Source organism: Marmota marmota, unplaced genomic scaffold (assembly GCF_001458135.2).
Source record: "Marmota marmota marmota unplaced genomic scaffold, marMar, whole genome shotgun sequence".
Taxonomy (NCBI): Eukaryota; Metazoa; Chordata; class Mammalia; order Rodentia; family Sciuridae; genus Marmota; species Marmota marmota.
The window spans coordinates 2,266,983-2,288,176 of NW_026000101.1; the positions used below are offsets into that span (position 1 = coordinate 2,266,983).

Sequence of the window (21,194 nt, forward strand, 5' to 3'; positions counted from 1 at the left end):
CTTCCCCTTGGGCCCTCCTTGCTCTGGCTGAAGGCATCCACTCTTCACAAATTCTTGGGGTTCTAACTCGTGACCCTAGGAAGTCCTAGGTGACAACGTGGGGCAATGTGGCATGGAGTATGGGATCAGAGGGGATGCTGAAGAAGGATGTGGAGGGAATGAGGAGTCACAAAGAACCTATGGGGGATGGAGGTGTCACAGCACAGCCTATTTTTCCCTTTTCTTGTGGTGTATGCCCAGCACCATCAAGGACACAATTACTCTTTGGATGGTGAGGGACCCTTTCTTGGTAGGTGTGCTCTTGGTTCACAGCCCCATTTTAAAGGTATTAATACAGATTTCTTGAATCTTTTCACCCAAACTTTCCTTGCTGGGCTTTACTTCCAGTTTGCAGGGGCTCCAGTTCTCTAGCCTGATTCCAAACGGTGACTTACAGGTGCTCCCTGAGGCAGAGAGGGAGTATGTGCACCCAGCCCCTCCTAGTCCATCTGTCTAGTCTACCTACCCTCAGTCTCCTCATAACCAACCAACTCAACCTCTACCTCCCTGTTCTGTCATGAGAAAGTGAGTTATTCTCCCTGAACCTGGCCTCCTATTTCTCTTAGGATTAAATCCTAACTATATGAATAGCCAAGATATTTAAATAATTAATATTAATATCTAACATTTATTGAACCCTGTCTGTTGAGTACTGCTTTAGGCACTCTATAAGGAGCGATTCATTTCACCCTAACAACATGAACACACCATATTTCACTGATTCTAAAACATAAGCTACTTTTCACATTTTAAACATCTCTAAACCTGATACATCTTAGGAATACGGCAGTTGGTTCAAAGGACAGCCTTTTTTTCCTCAGCAGTACATAAATAATGCTGTATTTTACATCGACAGAGCCTCAGATTAGATGAAATATGGTACTGGAAATAATCCAAATAGCTCAATGTGTTACCTTTGGGAATCCCAGTTTGGGAACCACTAAATTAAGAGAATCTCTGATGTTTTGTTGTGGGCTTCTTTATGTTTTAAGATAACATCAACAGGAATAAACATTCACCCTAGTACTCTGTCCCCACCCTATTCTTCCCGTGGAGAACACTGGGCTTTCCCTCTGGAGAGGGACAAACTCTCTGGCAACCCTCACTTTGCTATCAGTAGCTACTGGGGGACTGGCAGTTAACTTCACAGATTGTGTAGCAGAAAGAGAGGGGGTGGGATCCTGGAGAAAGATTTGTTTACCCATTTCATGAGCCCTTCTGGCAATCTTTGAAAGGCTCTGTTCCACAAAATCTTGTCAGTAATTGTAAATTAAATCCTTTCTAATATAATAGAGATGCAAATTAAAGATTTGGTTTCTTCAGAAAAATCCTTTTAGCTGTGGGCCTTCATTGTTGGAATGTAAGTTTGCACCTACCTGGGGCTGGGGTTTATAGATATTGGCTGTGTTCTTCCACAATTCCTGCAATGGGGATAGTGGGTAGAATGAGGTTTTCAGGGCTCCAGGTATATAGCTAGCAAAAGTGGAAAGAAAGCCAAGAATGCAGGAGAATTGTCACAGGCCCCAGCCTCAGACAACAGGGACCTCATGTAGCTCAGACTGGGGCCAAGTCTTGGTAGAGGAAGATGATGAATCTGACATTGCCCCTCACGTGATACAGTGATCCTTGACTGGTGTTGGGCACCTCTTCAGGTTACTGAGCTCTGTGGTGGTTCCTTCAAGTTGCTGGTCTAGGGTGGCAGCCGAGTGTGAGCCTTACTTCTCCCTTCACAGAGTGGCCTAGTAGCCCAGGAAAATGAAGCTGATGAGTTCTTTGTAAAATATATCCCCGAGTTCTTTCTAGTACGTAGTTCAAGGTCATGGCATTCATTCTCTTGGCCAAAGAGCTGTGACCTCATGACAAGGAGCTGACTATTCTTCCCCCAGCCTGACCCGCAGCTTGTGACAGTGACCATCTTATGCTGGTTGAGGCCACCTACTATGCAGCTTAATGCTCAGGAACCTAAGGAGTCTTGGAGCAGTGTCTTGCTCAATCAGTAGAAGTACTGTCCTCCTTTCATCTTACCTGCTAAGTGTGAAATGAGGATGGGGTCCACACGACCCACCTGGAGGCCTGATGCACATTTGCCCCAGAATTTCTCTAGGAGGACTGGGGGGTTTTAGTGGGGTGGGTAGTTACTGTCTTTTGCTTTGAACCAGATTTCTGGGCTCAGAGTCAGGCTGTAGTCCTAGCTAGCTGTATAATCTTGGGCAAGTTGCTTAATCTCTGTGCCTATTTCCTTATCTGTAAAGTTGTGATGATAATAATGCCCACCTTTATAGATTTACTCAAAATTACTAGAATAAGTAGAATATATAAAACTACAAAAATAAATTTAATAATGTCCTCAGTTGCAGTTACATCATGGCCACCAGAGGGTGCTGTTAACCTTAGGGGTAGATGGTACCATTGGCAGCGGGCCAGTATCTTGGGACCGAGGGACCCAGCACTGAAAAGGTCTCTTCTCTTCCCCTCAATGGAGCAAGGAGTAATTTGTAATTGGTAGAGAATAATCGCCCAAATCCCTGGAAAAGAGCAATATGAAGCCCAGCCACAGAAAGACCCAGCAAGCCAGAGCTGTCATGTCAAGCATGGACAGAAGCTTGGCACAAGGACACCTGCCTGGCCTTGACTTTAGAGAGAATAGCATGCATTTGTCTCAGGCTGTGCTCTTAGCAGCCAGCCAGAGAATGGGAGTTAGCAGGAAGAACCTGGGGCTTCAGTGTGAGAAGAGAGAACCATGATTCGAATCCTGCTTGGGGGAGCTTGGAAAGCCAAGATGAGCCTAAACATCAAGCTCATGGGGTTGAGCCAAGAATTGGAAGTGGATGCCAGCAGTCTGGAGGCGAGATCAGAGGCAGTATGGGAGCAATTAGGTTTAGGAGGGATGTCTGAAAAAACGTAGGAAGTAGCATTTTATAAGAAGACAGTACCCAAGGATCTGTATAGAAAGAGAGCTCTTAAGGCCACCAAGTTGGTCTCCCCTGCTCTCCTTCCTCCACATGTGTGACCATTGTGAATATCTGCAGCGTAGTGGGCCCACACCAATTATCTCTCTCTGGGGAAAGTAGCTCCATAGGCTGAGGAGGCCTGAATACTGTGCCTGTCCTCTTCCATGTCATCCTCTGTACCATTTGCAGAAGGCTGTCTGATTCTCTGAGATGTTTCTGGGACTTTGACAGCCGGTGGCTCGCATGCCAGTGGATTGCATTAATGTATGTCTCCTCTTTCTGCACTTCATGCTTCTTTCTCCATGGCTTTCACCTACAAAAAGAGGGGAGGACAACCCTCTTTCTGAAATGTTCAGCATCCCGACTAGACATTGAGGGCTTCAGTCAGCATGGTAATGGTAACTTATCCAGAAAGCAATAGAGGTTTTGCTCTGTCTTATTTTCCTCTCCCATCCCTACTCCCAAAAGGTAATGAGGTTTTTAGACTTCTTTGGCCTGTGCTTTGAGTTTGTTTTTGTGTGGTAGGGCCCAAAGTGGAGGATGCAGTAGAAAATTTCCCCCAGAACTTGGAAACATAAGCCCATCATAGGGAGCTGGGTCCTTGAGGAGAGAGATTTTCAAGCATGTCTGGGAAATATATTTGGCACTCTGTGTGGAGAAAATGGCCTCAGGCAGCTGCTCTATGGCCTGTAATTCTCTCTCCCCCCCTCCCCCTCCCTCCTCCTCCTTTCCTCCTTCCTCCTCCCTCCCTCCCTTCCGCCCTTCCTTCCTTCTTTCCTTCTTTTCTCTTTCTCTGTCTCTTTCTCTCTTTCTGTTTTTTTCTATCTCTTTCTCCCCCACCTCTCTCTGAGAGTCACCCTGAGCCTCTGGGGTGACAACATGTGAGTGACAAGAGGATTGACCTCTTGGACTATTGTAGCTCCTGCCTGGCCTGCTTGTGCCCTGAGGTCTCAGGACTTCTGCAGAATCCTTGTGCGTGTACAAGTATGTGTAAGACGATGTTGAAATGACAAGACATCTGAATCATAAACAAGATTGACTATTCCCCCCACCAAGTGCCCAAAGTGATCTTTTTGGAGAAATAAACAAATGGGGCCTGTCTCACCTCTGAGTACAGTGCAGTAAAACTCGCATCATTTGCACTGGTTTCTCAAAATCCCCTACATACAGGAGGGAACTTTGAAGTCTGACTTGCAAGGCTCTAGAAGTTTCCCACTGTCCCCAAAGGCTCCCCTACCACTTTATCTGTGTCTGACATTTTTTGTCATTAGCAAGATTCCTGTACTTGAGGCATTTCCTTAGCAAGAGGAAACTTTAACACCCATTACTTGACTGGTACGGCAGCCTGCTCCTGGGCCAGGAGCAGCCCTAATCGGGCAACTTTGATCTGTGTGGTTTCTACTCTGTGTTTGGTAAAATGGTTCCGCCAGGGGCCAGTTCTCCCAAATTCTAGTTACTCCTTGGCTCAGGCACACACACCCCTTCCGGGGGCCTCTGCCTCCCCTGCTGCCTCAGGGTCTTCTGGTTTGACGGCAGCTGCTTCTGACCTTTGTTGATCCACAGCAGCAAAAGAGGGTGCAAACACAGGGGATCAAAGTGTCCCTCAACTGCCCCTCACCCCCCATTTAGGAGGGTTGGGGAACTCTCAGATTTTCTCGGATAGGATACCCTTTTCCAGGAAGTGGAATTGTGAGTTGCCTGCTGGAAACCTCCTTCCATTAGTCTTCTCTCAATCCACAACTGCAGACCAAAAACCTCTGCCTCCATCCCGACTCTTGCCCTTCTCTCGTCCATGGGTACAGTGGGCCAGTTCTGTCTTCGTAAGGCATCTCAAGCCACACTGGACATATTTTACTTTTGTCAACAGTAAAAGCAAACCCATGTTTATAAGAGAGTGCACGGGGCGGGGCAGTTTGTCAGCAGTTTTCCTGTGAAGGAAGGCTGAAGAACAGAGGAAGTGGAGGTTAAAGGTTTGACTGGGTGGGAATAAGAGTTCAGGTCTCAGATTTTTGAAGAGGGTGACAAAAACTGAGTTTAAAAAAGCACTGTGTTTTCGGCTCATACTCTGCCAGAAGAAAAAAGCTTCTGATGAGAATTGGTATGTGTAGTCTGAGTGCATAAGCACAATCCAGTTTTAGATCAAAGGTTTGGTGCAGTTAGATCAGCGGTCACACAGGCCCATGAGCTGCAGGCCGGAGTCTGCCAGGTGGTACTCATCTCAGCTGGCCTGGGGGTTTTCTGGGGGCAGAGTGGCTCAGGTAGTGCAAACTGAGGCTGCCCTGGGTCAGGAAAGTGATGGATGTTCTTTGATCTGTAGCTCAGTGGTTGGTCTTTTTCAGGGTGGGGACTCTTTAGTCAAGGCCCAGGAGAAGGCCTTTCCAGAGTAAAAAGTAGGGGTGGTGGGGGGCAGGGGAGACACAGGGTGAAGACAAGAGTTCACTGTCTCTACCATGAGCCCCAGGAGCTGGTTAGAGGCTAGCTCTCTTGAGGAGTTTGCCAAAAGGATTTTCTTTCTGATCTGAAAACTCAGACAGATGCCTCTGTGTGTGTGTGTGTGTGTGTGTGTGTGTGTGTGTGTGTGTTTGTTCTGTTTTTTTTGGTAGAGCTGGGGATTGAACCCAGGGCCTCACATATGCTAGGAAAGTGCTTAACTACTCGCCTCTTATTTTTATTTCTATTTTGAGCCAGGGTCTTGCTAAGTTGCCCAGGCGGGCCTTGAACTTGGGATCCTCCTGCCTTAGCCTCCTGAGTAGCTGGAGTCCAGATGTGCACTGCTGCATTCAGCTATGCCTTAGTGTTATAAGTGTCAGATGCCAGATTCTCATTGAAATCAACATATTCCCCACCGGCCTAGAACTGAGGGGACCAGAGAGCTGCCTCCAGTTCTCTTCCCTAGAGAGGGCTTGCTCGTGGTTAGGCCCCAAGGAAATCCTTGTATAGACCTCTGGCCTTCCTCAGGCCCTCAGTTTTATGAGAGGATGTGGAAATGGCAATAGGAGTGGGGGGCTTTGGAGTTTCATTTTCTGCGTTCAAATTTCAGCTCTACTACTTATTGTTTGGGGGACCTTGGGCAACTCACCTAACCTTTCTAAGCCTGCTTTTTCATTTGAAAGATGAAGGAAACATATTGCCTACTTTATTATGAGCAGCAAATGAGTTAGTAAAGATACTAAAATGCCTGGTCAAACAAAGTAAATGCACAGAGTGTTTTAGCTATACTATCATCTCCACAAGGGGGTGGGTAAAGCAGAGCACCCAGGTGTGTTGGGCTGGCACAACCCTGGGTCCTGAATAACAAGTGAGAGGGAAGAGTCCCACCATGACGCATCGGTGCACACAACAGCGAAGTACCTTCCCTGTACCCCCATCCCAAGTAGGACACCATCATGGTGGTAGCAATTGTGTCCCCGGGATGAGACAGTGATGAAGAAGGCGCAGCATCCTCATAGCCCAACATTTCTCAGATTCTGCCCCTGTTTCAGCCTTCAGGACTCCCCAGATTCTCTCCCCACCAGTAACAGGGAAGCATACATTCCCAAAAGGATCATGGTAGACATCAACCTCAGGAAGTTGACAGAGGCTGCCTAGAATTAGCTTTTGCTCAAAGCCAATCACATGGTAGGAGGAAAGAGAAAAAGTGGCAATTTTCTCTCTGGCACTTGGGGCTAGGCCCCCACTACCTAAAGGGGCTTTAGGGTTCATCTTTGTGGAACAGATGGGCTGGGGTTGGGAGGGAAAAAGATACAGGCTGTACATCTGGGCTCACAGAGCTGTGACACCTCAGAAAGGAAGGAAGCATTTGTTTGGGGCTTAGCCTCCTGAACTGCCTACTGTGCAAAGAAAACAAGCAAGAAGAGAGACCCAACAGAGAAGTAGAGGAGGAAGGTCACACTTATGGTTGGTGATGCTGTTGGTTTTCTACCACCAGGGAGAATAACCAGCTGCATTTATGGTACATTGGCCTTTTGATAACCTCAGAGCAGGCCCCATCTCTTCACTTGCTCACAAATGTGGCAAGAGCCTGTCAATTCAGTTCCTAGTTAGAAGTAGAACTTGGGAGCAGGCCTCTCACCAGAGCTGTCTCCAGGAGGAGAATTCCAGCAGGCACTCTCCTGCTCAGCCCCCTCTGTCTCAGGACAGAGAGCAAGTGGTGGCTTTCCAGCTGGCACCAATGTCCCTACTCTTCCCATGCTGCGGGCATCTTTGTCCTCCTTACTTCTCCAACACCACCAGCTCTGGGCTGAGATGACTCTTCCCACGCAGAGCCTGGCCATGGTGGAGAGGGATGTCTTGCCACTTCCTCTTCAGAAGGCCAGCGGGCAGGCTCGCTTCCCTTCAGTGACTTTATTGCTACTCATGAAAGAGAAGCAGGATCACGACACTAGCACATCTAGTGCTAGTTTAACAGGGCTGCAAATGAGTGAGCCAGGCATTAGGAAGAGGTTAGGAGGCAGATGCAGGGGAGGTGACCATTAGAGGGTCAGGACTAAAGAAAGGTAAGGTTGCTGGTTATGTGCCAGGAAGTCAAGGGTTAGTGATGGGTACAGCAATGACACTGGCTGTCAGTGTGTCGTGAGTGTCATTGTGTCTGTGCCAGGCAGCAAGCTGAGCACTTTACATGCACAGTCTTCTAGTAAGTAAAGGGCAGTCAGGACAGTTGCTCTTAAGCAAACCTCCCTATTCTAAATCCTAGCCAAAAGTTTAGGTCAAGCTCAGCCACTCTGCCCCCCTCTTCAGGCTCTCTTTAGCATCTACATGCTGCATTGGATAAGAGGAGACGAAAGCAGTTTTACAGCCCGCCCCCCCACCCTTCCAACAAGCAGACAATTTGCATCTCTGAGCAACTCACCTGCTTTACTTAACCTTTGTGCATTCCAGGAATGATCCTTGCTGGGCATCATATTTTAAAGGGACTTGGTTTCAAGAGCCTCAGAGCCAGGCTGGCAGTGTGAAGGAGCATGGGTGAAGAACGCTCACCTAGTCGGAGCTAGAGGGTGCTTGTCCTTCCACACATGAAACCCGATTGCCAGATCTTCTGTTCTTTTTTTTTTGAAGGAAATCAGAAATCCATATTAGAATATGAAATCTCAAAATCTATTAATGTTAACAATAAGCATAAAAGTCAAAACAAGCACTTTCTTTTAGGGACTTCAATTATGCACATCAAATGAAACACATCCAGTTTCCCATCTGCCACTGTGTCTTGCAACATCTCACCAAGATCAAAGTCGAATTCAGAGTCCTTGGCATACCTTTCTGATACAGGTTAAATGCTTCCAACTGAGATGGGAACACCCTTAGCATCATGTGACCACCACTCTTAGCAAACCACTAAAGCTATGACACCATCTCATTCATCTCTGGACTTAGGGCTAAGAAAAGAGAGGGAATGGGAGTATGCTACAGATATCTTATTTAATCCTCATGGCTATGTAGAGTACACATTTTCCCTCTTTTGCAGAAGGGAAACCCTGTCTACAGTCATCCAGAATGAGAACCCACTGGAAGGGGACTGTACTCTTTCTGTGTATCCTGCGGAACTGACTAGAGGGATATCTGAGTCCACGGCTTTCTGAGGGGAGGATGACGGCCAGCGTCTCAATAAGGGGTTCTTGTTTCTGTGCAGGAGAATCCAAGCCACCCTAAAACTTATAATCTCAGATAATTAATAAATAACAAAACCAGATACTCAGAAATATATTTCCATAATGTGAAGTCCCTGATAGATCTAGTCTATGGGTTCTGGAACTAGACAAAAGAAAAAATGGCTCTGGTGGTTTATTTAAGGGGATACCTCAAAGGCAGGGACAAGGTTTCAAGGGCAGAGTCTTGCTTCCTGATGTCTTGAAGTCAGCAAGTTGATTGACATCTCTGCAGGTCATACCATCTTAGGTGCTGTGTGGGCTGGGCCACTGCAGAGCGGGAAAGATTCACATTTTCCCTGGGCAATTGACCAGAGGAAATGTCCTTTGGTTATTCCCAGACACCAAATGTCTCTATCCACGAGGCTTCCATGCTCAGTGACCCACATGCAATCCACGAATGGCTCGTGACACACAGCCCCTGAGGAGGTGGCACAGCCACCCTCTTCTGGTACACCTGTGCAGTACTGCAGCCCTAAAGTGCACAGCTGGCACCAGGCAGTGAGGCTGAAGGAATGGAGAGGGAGTGGAGGGACTATCTGCAGTCCCTCCACTGTGTCTCTGCTTCACACACACACATCTATCAAACACTTGCTTTCTTCTCAGCACTGCTCTTGGGAGACTGAGAAAAGACAGGAGCAATTGAAAACCCAGTTTCTCCCTGCCAAGAGCTTTCAGTCTAATCAGGAGACCCAGGACCTCTAAAGGACATTGATTTGAGGACATCGGATCTTTAAGGTACCTTGATGCCCACTACAAAAGACTTGGCCTCCTACCAAGACAGACTTGCAGAAAGGTTCCTCAGAGAGCTGAGGGAGCCTTGTGACCAGGGTCTAGGACTTCTCCAGGAGACACCTAGAGTTGCATAGGACCCATTGACCAGAACTGTTCATTTCATCCCATTTATAACCACACACCTGGGATACTGTATAAAAAAAAGAACAAAATATTGTACACACTTCAGCATGGATGAAACTCAGAAGCATTATGCTAAGTAGAAAAAGTCAGACTTGTGGAATGATTCCGTTGATATTAAATGTCCAAAATAAGTGAATCTGTAGAGACAAAGTAGATTAGTGGATGCCTGGAATAGGGTAAGGTGGGGACTGACTGTAAATGAGTATGAGGGACCTTCCTGGGGTGATGGGATTGATTTTGAAACTGGATTGTGGTGTTGGCTGCACAACTGGGTGAAATTTTTAAAGTCCATTTCATTGTGTGCTTAAAATGAATGAAATGTATGGGATCTAAACTTGTTTAAACACATGCACACATACAGTTCTTGGGGCCTGAGGAAAGCCAGAAACATAGCACCTTTTGTACAAAGCCAAAGAAGAAATTAGCCAGAGCACAGGTCGGATCTGCTTTCCAGAAGTACAATTTTATCATGAAACTTGACAGGACAGTTGAGAAGTTCGCAGCCACAGAGTTACAAAGCGATGTGAGGTGAAGAAGTGGGAAGGCATGTGGTTTGGTTCCACTCTGTGTCTACAGGTGGGACAGCAGGAAGGAAGCTGACCCAAGCTCAGACTGATATGGGGACAGCCTCTCCAGGAGTGGATCCTACCGGAACCCCTCCCTGGGCCCTTGGGTCCACTGCTGCCTTTGGTGGTGCTTTTTATAGAGGAAAGGGTTGGGATGTTACTGTTGTCAGAACAATGGCTCAGTGAGGCAGGCAGAGGTGACTTGGGGAATACAAGAGTAAAATCTGTCCTTGGAAGAGAGAGATAAGGAAGCCAAGTAACTACGGTAAGATGCCTGCTAAGTGACCTCACAGGTGTGCGAGGCTGAGCCTTCATTCAGGCTTGGGTAATAGTAGAAAGCAGCAGTCATGGAGATAATCCCTGAACAACACAACACTGCCTCCTGATTTAGTTAAGAGCGCTTGGAGAAAAGTCACCTGGTTTCATAGCCTCACTCCACCATTTTACCATTTACTCAGAAAAGCTTAATTGAGCATCGGTGTGGGGCCAGGACACACAAGTAAAGACAAGGGTCCCTGACCTAATGAGACTTGCATCCTCTGCAGAGGGGAAGACAGTCAATAAACAAATAAACAAATAATCAAAAAAAGCAAAAAGGGGTTGGGATTGTGGCTCAGCGGTAGAGCACTCGCCTAGCACAGGCGGGACCCAGGTTCGATCCTCAGCACCACATAAAAATAAAGGCATTGGGTTGTGTCCATCAACACCTAAAAAAAAAAAAAAAAAGGAAAAAGTATTAGAGGGGGGTAGATGAATCCTATTGGGGAAGAGAGCTAAGAGGCAGCAGGAATGCAGGGGTGGGAGCAATTTCTTTAGATGATGCTCAGCCTTTGAACCCAGGGAAGGAGGTAAGAGTGAGCCATGTGGCTATCTGAGGAACAGCAGTCCAAGGAGAAATAAGCGAGGTGGAATTTTGCCAAGTGTGTTCAAGGGACAAGGAGGAAGCCAGAGTGGCTAGAGATGAGCAAGCCAGGGGAGAGTGTGTGGGGGCCAAGAGGTGCCCTTGGTTTATATTCTGAGAGAAATGGACAGCACTGAGGGACTGAAGCTTAGGGGAGACGTGCACTGGTCTGAGTTAAGAACTCCAGATTGCTCTTTCAGAAGGACTGTTGGGGGCGACAGTAGAAGCTGGGAGACTGGTTAGTAGGCCACTGAAGTAATTCAAGTAAGAGTTGATGAGACTGGGACCTGAGTGGTGGCGGGTGGTGAAGAGAAATAGTTTCTAGATGGCTAGTCTCCAATTAACTTACTAGGAAGTCACGTGACCTTGATCACGTCTCCAATCTCTCTAAACCTTAGTTTGCTTGTCTGTAAAACAGTGGTAATAGAACCTATCGGAGAGGATTACAGACAGGATGAAATGAGATAATACAAATAAAGCCCTTTGCATGAGCTCTGATAGACGGGAGCTTACTTTATTCATTCAATAAATATTTTTTGAGCATGTATTATGTGCAAAAAACCACTGAAGAGGGATTAGCAAATACATAAGCAAATAAAACAATTGCATAGTGGTCAGATAAAACTGTGATAGGACAGAGAGTAATTGTAAGAAGACAGCAGTGGGGACGGGAATGGGTGACTTTTCCGTCGTAAGTCAGAGAAGGAAACGTTTTTCTGGAAAGATGACATTAGAATAGAAACCTAAACAGTGAGAGGGAGCCAAGGAGGTAAGGATCTGGAAGGAATGTTCCAGACTGAAAGAACAGCAAGTGTAAATGTCCCAAAACGAGAAGGAGTTTGCTCAGAGCTAGGATCGTGGTGAGTTTGAAGAGGCATTCACATGTTGAGCAAGTACGGGGCTAGATCCTGTCTGTATTGAAAGTACTGATATTTTGTTCACTGTGAACTTTTTTGGCATTGATTTTGAGTCTTTGAAAAAAGTTTTTGAACATGTTTACTGAGTTTTTTTTTTTTTGGCACCTCTTACGGTTTGCCCCTCCAGGCACTGCCTCACTTACCACGCCCCAGTCCCATCCTGTGGGAGGAAAAGCTGAACCAAATGGTTGCCAGTGATGTTGACGTTGTGGAGAGTTGGGGATACTCCTGTAGAAGGCAAGGCATTTGGTTCTGTGACTCCAAAATTTGAGTATGAGTTGGGTTATTGTAAAAGTAATCTAATGCTAAATCTCTCTCCGTTTTTCCTTCCCCCGGCTCCCGTTTTTAAATCAAGAACCCAGATTATATTCAGCGGTATTTGTCATGACATAGACCTGCTGAGATTCCAAGTCCACCTGCTCAGTCACCCCTTCCTCCCTTTTCTGATATTGTGTGTGTTAAGGGCACACATCAGAGTCCCCTCCAAATTATTCCCGGTAGGGGGAAAAGTCTGGGGCTTTCAACTCTGATGTCCCTTCTAGTCAGTCCTTCCCAGGTCCCACTCTGTTCTAATGTCACCCTTCTTCCTCAGCCCCCAGGCAATCTCCCTATTCTACAGAGTTCTTTGAAGAATAAGAAAATGTGTGTGTAGGGCTGGGTGGCCTCGCATGCAGGAGGTCCTGGGTTCCATGCCCAGCACAGCAAACAAATAAACAAAAAATATGTGTAAACTATAAAGCCCTAACAGAGTCTCATCTGTTGGCTTTGGCAAAGCCTCAGGCCTCTAACACCATTGGAAAAAAGCCACTATAGTCAGTCTACCCCCTGGGAAGGACCAGCCTGGGAGGTTCACAAGGTTTGGGGGCCCACAGGTAACTTTGCTTTTTCAGGGTTGTAGAGCCTGAAAATCCAGACCACATCCTATTTTGTCATTTGCCACTTGCTTCACTGTTTTTTCTTTTTAGGGAATGGAGAAAACCAGTTTTCTTCCTTGTTAATTTGCAGGAACTTTCAGGACTCCTAGCAGCCTTCATGCAAATAGGTCCCTGGGGCTTGTGAGGCTATCTTCCTCCTTCCTTCCTCATGCAACAGAAATATTTTTGAGTACCTGTGTACCTGCCACTGCACTGAGGACACAGGATGTGTAAGACAGACCTGGCCCCTCTTGGACTGAGCTCATAATCCGGTAGGCTGACACATGAAGTAATCCCAATAGGGCTGCTGTGATGGGGGAAAACGGGGTGCTACACAGGTGGCAGGGGAGAAAATCTTGAGCCTCTTGTCCCTTTAAAATATGGAACTGAGATCAGAGAAGGAAAGGATGGTGTCCTCGGGTACATGGTCCAAGAGCTCTGGCCTGTTTTCCAGACCCACGCTTTTTCTTCTCTTTGTACTTTCTAATAAGGATCTCACTTTGGGGCCCATAAGATCTCTATGAGGGAGGGGACTACAGGTGTGTGACATAAAAGCAGAGGGAGTGATGGAAAGAGTTTAGCAGATGGCAGTCTGACAGAGTGCACGTGGCTGAAACCAAAGTCAAGTGCAGCTTCTGCCTCTCCCACAGAGCTGGCTGAGGCTGGCCTGGGCTCACTCTTACTCCAGTGTCCCTGAGACGTCCAGGGGTTCCTGGACCTGGATGAGACTTCTTACTTTTTCTTCTTGTGCTTCCTGTGCCAACTCTACTTTTATGTGTAAGGCTTGGTCTGCACAGTATTTGATTTCTTAGCAGTGGCTTCAATTCCACGTGGAGACCAAGGTCTGCGATGGACACTGTGGGAAAGGAGATTGTCCATGTGAGCAGACAGATACCTCCTTAAACTTCTCAATCAGAGCCCTTGAATTTTCCACTTGCCCTTGCCCCCACAGAGTAGCTTTTACACATTTCTAGAACACTCAAAATGTTTTGTACATGTCTATAATAATATATTTCTGTAGGCCTATCACAGGGACTTCCCCAAGCAGGCACTGTGGACACATCAATGAATGACTCTGGCAACTGCTCCCCCGCTCAGCCTTATCTTTAGTGGTCTAATCTGAAGTCACTTGCCTCTCCTACAGGATTGTTAACAGGATTTCAGCATAAGCTCAGGAAGTTAGGTCTAGAAAGAGGCACTAACTGGAAAAGGATGAAGGGGTTTCTTCTCCCTCAGCCAGAAGATGGAGATGCTTGCCAAGATTGGAACAGGGGCCAAAAAGTGTTTTCTCCAGAGGCAAGCTTACTTAAAGTTTCCCAGAACCTTTCTGACCTGGAATAATCCATTTCCTTCCTTATATTGTTGGCTCCTAGGTAAAGCTGAGTGCAGGTAACTGGCCAATTGGAAGTAAAGAAGAAAGAGCTGGAAACACAAGCAGAACTTTTTGACCCAAGAAAGACTTGGTTTTCTTGTAGTGTCAGGCTATATAGGGTGGCTTGGTGATTACTTGGCACTGTTCTTAACTGGCCCAGACTTGCATTTCCAGGGGTACACCAGTCTGACAAGTACACAGGATCCCTTGCTCTTAAGGGCCTTACAGATAGACATACAGGTCAGAGTTCAGCCAAGCTCTACAGTATCTCCTCTCACTTCCACCAAAGAAATGTGAAAATACCACTCTTGTGTGACAGCTCAGGCAATGGCATTCATCAGGGAAAATCTAAATGCAAGATGTATGTTAACTAGTCTGCTCATGGGAAGAATGTGGTATTCCTAAAACTCTTAAATAACTTGCATGAAGAGTTGTTTTTTCCCCCTAAGAAATCAACATTGAATATATCCGTTTGGTAAAACAATATCTCATAAAGCAGTAGCTATTGATGCTGACTGCACATTAGAATCATCTAGGGGGGCTTGGAGATGCTAATATCTGGGCCCCAATCTAGAGACTGACTTAATTACTCAGGATGCAGGGGAACAATAGTAAAAACTCCCCTGGTGAGTCTACTGTGCAGCAAGGGCTGAGAAAACTGTCCTAAGGGGACACCTGATTCCCATGCTAGGTGGCTACCCTAATTCAGAAAAGAGGAAAGCCAAAGCAACATATTAAACCAGCTCATATCTACTGCAGGGAGGTGGAGAAGTAAGCCTGACCTGTGACGTCAGCCATATGCTTCATGTCTGTAGAAGAAATGGAGATGTTTTGTTGATCTCAGCTTTGATTGTTCCCCAATAGCCAACCATTTCCCCCGAATGGCTACAATATACCTTATTCTTTCCCCACTGTTTCTACATTTTCAACATCTATAACTATTCCAATATAATTAGGACTTTTCTGAGGACCCTATTCTAGAACATTATCTGACCTATTTCTGCATCAGTGTCACATGGTTTTAATTATGTTTCAAGGAACAGTTCTGATGAGAAGCCACAGCATCTTTTTTTTCTGGTTCTTGCAATCATGCCAGAGAGATTTCAGACACGTTGCTCAGAGTGGCAGGCATGAGTTTATTGAAGGGATAGGAAAAGGGAAGAGGGGACACCATCAAGGAAGAGAGGAGAGCCACACACCCCTCCTGCCCTCCAATTTTATTGGTGTGTGTGTGGGGGGGGTTCCCAGGAAAGTTTCCAGAGAGTCCTGACAAAGTCCACCTTTTGACTGATGGCATAAAAACTGCACAGCCACCTGGGCCTCAAAGAGAGGATGGTATGGTGCTCATAGAGTTGGAGTTTTTAAAGAAATGGAGTCCCCTGTTTTTGACTCAAATTATTCCCCCTTTAATTATTTTTTTATCCTTTGAATAGCCCTCAGCAATCTTTCTTTGTGAAGGTCTTGATGTTTTGGTTGCTAGGGTGATTGGGGGTTGTGGCACGTTTTGGTGAGCATTCCTGGTGGGGTGTGACATGTTCTTGAAACAGTAGTTTTTCTTAAAGGGATGTGATTAGAGCTGGGGGGAGGTTTGGACATGCCAACCCCCAATTCCAGCCTGTCAGATCAGGCTCCCTGTGATTTTTCAGTTGTCCTCAGTTGTCCTTTTTCTGCTCATCCATTCATGGCTGATGAGCTACCTAACAATTACATTAAGGTCTCTCCTAATATTTGCAATCAGTTTCCCCTAGTTGTAAAAAGTAACCACACTGAAATATTCCCTAGAAATAACCTTTAACAAATACAGTTTATTTTTTTTAAAAAGTGCAGTTGCCCTATCAACCACTCTCCATGAAGCAACTCAGTTCCACAGGAATTAGACACCATTATCATCCCCATTTTACAAAAGAGGAAGCTGAGGTACAGAGTGATTCAGTATCTTGTCCAGGGTTACCCAGTTTATAAATGGTGGAGCAGGAGTTAACACATGTGATGTGGCTCTAAAGCACATTTGGTTTTTGGTACCAGAGATTAAAACCAGGGTCACTTCAAAACCACTGAGCTACATCCCCAGTCCTGTTTATTTTTTATTTTGAAACAAGAGACTCAAAATTACAAAGTTGCTTAGGGCCTCACTACATTGCTGAGGCTGGTCTTCAACTTGCAATCCTCCTGCTTCAGCCTCCTGAGTTGCTGGGATTACAGGCGTGTGCCACTGTGCCTGGTTCCAAAGCACTCTTCTCAGGCTGCCTACGCCTCCCAATTATTCTGTCTTTCTCAGTTTGTCTGTTTGTCTCTATGTATAAATATATGAATATGTTTATATATACACACACAGATATACACATTATATAATGATGCATACACATGTATGTATAGACATATATTATTTGTATAATGTATATTATATTTTTAAAGGAGATCTTTGGAGCTCACTCCCCACACACACCTAATAAAGTCTTTAGTCATTTTTACAAGGAGGATTTAGAGCTACTCCTATCTCATTATGAGAAGCAAGTTAGGGAACACACATTGGGGCTCTTGAAGTGAAGCGAACTAGATGCAAATATCTGCTCCACCATTTCTTAGCTGCGTGGCCTTGGGAAAATTACTTAACCCTCCCTGTGTCTGATACCTCAATTTAAAAAATATAAATGATAATGACAATATTACCTCTCTTACATTCTAATACTTAGTAAACACTTTTCTATTTGCTTGTTATTGGCACATTTTTGTAAGCTAGATAACCTCAAGCAAAGCACTTTATCTGTGCCTTGGTTTCCTCTTCTGTAAAATGAGGGTGATAATGGTACCAGGCTCATAGGGTTGTTTTGAAGATAAAACAAGTTGATATGTAGAAAAAAGCTCAGGATGGGCAAGTGCTTCACTGTTGGTTGGTTCTTACTAAATATTAGTTCTAAGACTTATGAGAGAAGGATCTTGGATTTTTTTTTAAAAAAAAGATAAGTATTCCATGTTTCATTTAATTAGAGCCTCACTCTTATTGAGTCAAGTGTCCTAGAATTTCATCTATTTCACACATAATTTTAAAATCTTTAAGTTTTAAGCTAACTTTGAGTCTTCTAATCAGAAGAATAGTTTTCCTTCATTCTTGCTAATTTTTGTGCATTTGTATTCTCCCTGTCTCTCTCAACTGGACTTCCTAGTTTTTGAGAATCACTGTTATAATGTCACTTTCTTCAGATATATTTAGAAAAAATATGTTGAAAAATTCTGATTTAAATTCAATCTCATATTTATTATATCTTCTATACTGGTACTTAATTTTTAAAGTCTGTGTAATCTAACAGTTTCTGAGAAGGAAATGTTAAAATTACTTCCAAAATGGGGGTTGTATTTAGTACCATTGGTCTTGACTTTCTATATTTTAAGGCTATCTGTTAGATGTACATCTGTTAATGATCATTATGTCTTTGGGAATTATTCCATATCTTATACGATCATATGGCATCATAACTTTTTTCCTGGTCTTTTAATTGTTGTTTTGGGGGTAGGGAGTGAGGGGAAGAGGTAAAGAGTTTAAAATCTACTTTTCCTAAAATTAAGGTGTTTCTCCACCTTAGTTTTGGCTCTTGTTAGCTGATATGTTTCTCCCTGTCACCATATTGTCAGTATCTTTATACACTTTTAAGTTACCTATGTCTTTTCCCCAAATAAGACAAGTGTTTAGCGTGATCTCATCCCTCTGGTCTAGCCTTCTCTCCCATTGTGTTGGAATGGCCTAGTTTTAGGTATGTGTTGTTACGGGCATACCCTTTTTTTTGCTTTTAAACTTTCTTTCATTGCTTATTTAGGCAGCAGTATACCTAAAGTTATTTACTTTCCTTATTTCTCTAATGAGATTGTGTCTTCTTTATAACATCTTCATCCTTTCCAGAGTGTTTGTGTTTCTTTTTTTTTAATATTTATTTTTTTAGTTGTAGTTGGACACAATACCTTTATTTATTTATTTTTATGTGGTGCTGAGGATCGAACCCAGGGCCTCATACATGCTAGGTGAGCGCTCTACCACCGAGCCACAACCCCAGCCCTAGAGTGTTGTGTTTCTAATTCCTCTTCTGTATTTCTGGGGACATTTATGTTACCTAATTTGACTATTTATTTTGTGAGTCCTTTAATTTTACTTTCTCAGATGTTGGCTCCTCAGAGTGGTTTTTATTTATTTATTTGTTTATTTATTTATCTTAATTTTGGGGGAGACTGGGGATTGAACTCAGGTGCACTCAACCTCTGAGCCACATTCCCAGCCCTATTTTGTATTTTATTTAGACAGGGGCTCACTTGCCATTGCTGAGCTGGCTTTGAACTCGTGATCCTCCCGCCTCAGCTTCTTGAGCTGCTGGAATTACAGGCGTGTGCCACTACACTCAGGTGGGATCTTTATTTTATAGTGCTTTTGTTCCTCAGATGTCCCATTGTTATTTCTTGTGAGCTCATACTCCTTGTGTCTGTTGGCTACCTGAGCTGACCTGTGTCTGACTACGGGAATGAGAGCCCAATTTTGTAGTCTTTTTCTCTGGACAAGTGGGCAGGGGGAGGCTCTGCCAGGATGAATCACTCCATATTAGCTATTTCCCCAGTAGACCAAGGCAACCCCACTCCTTAGGGAATTTCTCAAGCAATTTATCCAGGCACTGCTTTTTTGCTGGCACTGTGTCCTCAAGTTGTAATTTCTCAGCTACAGGTCAGGGGAGAAGCAAGGTAAACACCAGGAGGCAATCCACCACCTGTCAATTTCAGAAGATGCCAGGAATGGAGAGCAGAAGAGCCCTCCCCAATTGACCTTCCATGACCACTACCACCATCTTGCCATTCATCCAGGAAGACAGTGTTGGGGAGAGGAAATGGCATGTCACCTAGCACTGTAATGGGAGGCAAAATAGTGTGGAGACAGGAACTGTGATTCTGGAGCCAGACTGCCCACGTTTAAGCCTAGCTCAGCTTTTATGAGCTCTGTGACCTTAGGCATTTGACTTATCTTCACCTTGCCTCAGTTTGCTCATCTGTAAAATGGGATAGTAATTCCTACTTTGTAGGGTTGTTCAAAGGATTGAATGAGCTCATATAGATATACAAGACTTAGATGAATGTCTGACAAATAGTAAACACTTGGTAAGTGGTTATTATGACCACTATTATTATTTTTATTATGATGATGCTCTCAAGGCCCATTTTCTTCTCTCACCAAGTCCCAAGCACTTTCTGCTCTGCTTTCCCACAGTTTTACATTAGGTTCTGGAGTTCACTGATCTCTCGCTCACACTTCTCTTGCACATTCACGAGAGAGAAACTGCAACTCTTGGTAAATGAGCTCATTACCTTGATCTGAATCTGAATCTCTTTTTCCTAAGTGTCTGCTAACCTCTTCTTTTGAAAAAATTAGGATATAATACACTTATTCAACCTCCCTACACACTGAGCCTTTAGTTGGCTATTCAGTTTCCTGTTTATTATCAGAAAATAACATTCTTATATAATGTTACTTTTTCCAATAAAAATACTTGATTTTTAAATTTTGTTAAGTCAACTTTATTAAAGTATCATTTAGATTCAATGAAATGCACCATTTGAAGTGTATAGATGGCTTTTGACCAAGGTGTATACTACTGTAAGCACCCCCACAGTCAAAATAGAGAACATTTTCCTTATTCCAGGTGATTCCTTTCTGCCTTTCCAGCACTGCCAGCTCAAAGCAACCACTAATCTGCTTTAATATGTTAGATTTGCCTTCTAGAGATTCATATAAATGGAATCTTACAGTATGGAGGCTTTTGTGTCTGGCTTTAGCTCAGCAGACATTTTTCGGATTCATTCATGTTATTGGGTGTTAGGTCATATTATAAGTGTAAACTTTATAACCAACTACCAAACTATTTACCGGAATGACTGTAGCTTTTCACATTCCTACTAACAATGTAAGAGAGTTCCAGTATTGTACATTCTTTCCAAAAATTGGTATTGTCTATCTTTGTGTGTGTGTGTGTGTGTGTGTGCAGGTACCAGGGATTGAACTCAGGGGCACTTGACCACCAAGCCACATTCCCAGCCCTATTTTGTATTTTATTTAGAGACAGGGTCTCACTGAGTTGCTTTGTACCTAGCTTTTGCTGAGGTTGGCTTTGAACTTGCGATCCTCCTGCCTCAGTCTCCAGAGCCACTGGGATTACACGTATGCACCACCGTACCTGGTTTGCCTATCTTTTTTATTTTAGCCATTCTAATGGGTATGTGATGGTATATTATTGTATTTTTAGTTCTCATTTACCCAGTGACTCATGATGTTGCATATCTTTTCATGTGTGCAATGTTCATTCATATATCTCTTTTTTATAAGTTGGTCATCAAAACTTTTTGAATATTTAAAAAAATTGAATGCTTGTCTCATTGTTATTGAGCTATAAGAATTCTTTATATATTCTTGATATAAGTGCTTAGGCAAATGTACATATTTCCTCCCAGACTGTTGCTTTCTTATCAGTATATTTTATAGAGCAGAAGTTTTAAATTTTGATGAAGTTCCAATTTATCTTTTTTTTTTTTTTGGTGACTTATGGTTTCTAAGTCTTATCTAAGAAATTTTTGTCTAAGCCAAGCATGCAAAAAATTTCTCCATTTTCTTTTAGCAGATTTGTAGTTTTCATTTTTCCATTGAAGTCTATGATTCATTTTTTTGGTTAATTTTTGGGTATAGGTTCAGGTAAAAGTCGATGTATAGATTTAGGATGAGGCAAAGAATTTCTTTTTTTTTTTTAATTTTTTATTGTTGGTTGGAGGCAAAGAATTTCAACAATGTGGTTTATTGAAAGAATGATCTTTTCCTTATTTGAATTAACATGTCACCTTTATTAAAAAAATCAATTGGCCAAGTAAGGCTCAGTGGCACATGATTATAATCCCAGTGGCCCGGGGAGCTGAAGCAGGAAGATGGCAAGTTGGAGACCAGCCTTAGCAAGTTA

The 21,194-nt window shown here is 44.0% G+C and overlaps 1 long non-coding RNA gene across 1 annotated transcript in view; it reads right to left on the reverse strand.

The window, feature by feature from the left end:
• LOC125610667 overlaps nucleotides 1-15,069 on the reverse strand; it is a 32,051-nt gene extending 16,982 nt beyond the window's left edge. The window contains exons 1-2 of the long non-coding RNA XR_007340661.1: nucleotides 8,785-15,069; nucleotides 7,840-8,030 (exon numbers count right to left, since the gene is read on the reverse strand). This is a non-coding gene — a long non-coding RNA (uncharacterized LOC125610667). The remainder of the gene's footprint in view (nucleotides 1-7,839; nucleotides 8,031-8,784) is intronic.
• Between the last annotated feature and the right edge of the window lie 6,125 nt (nucleotides 15,070-21,194).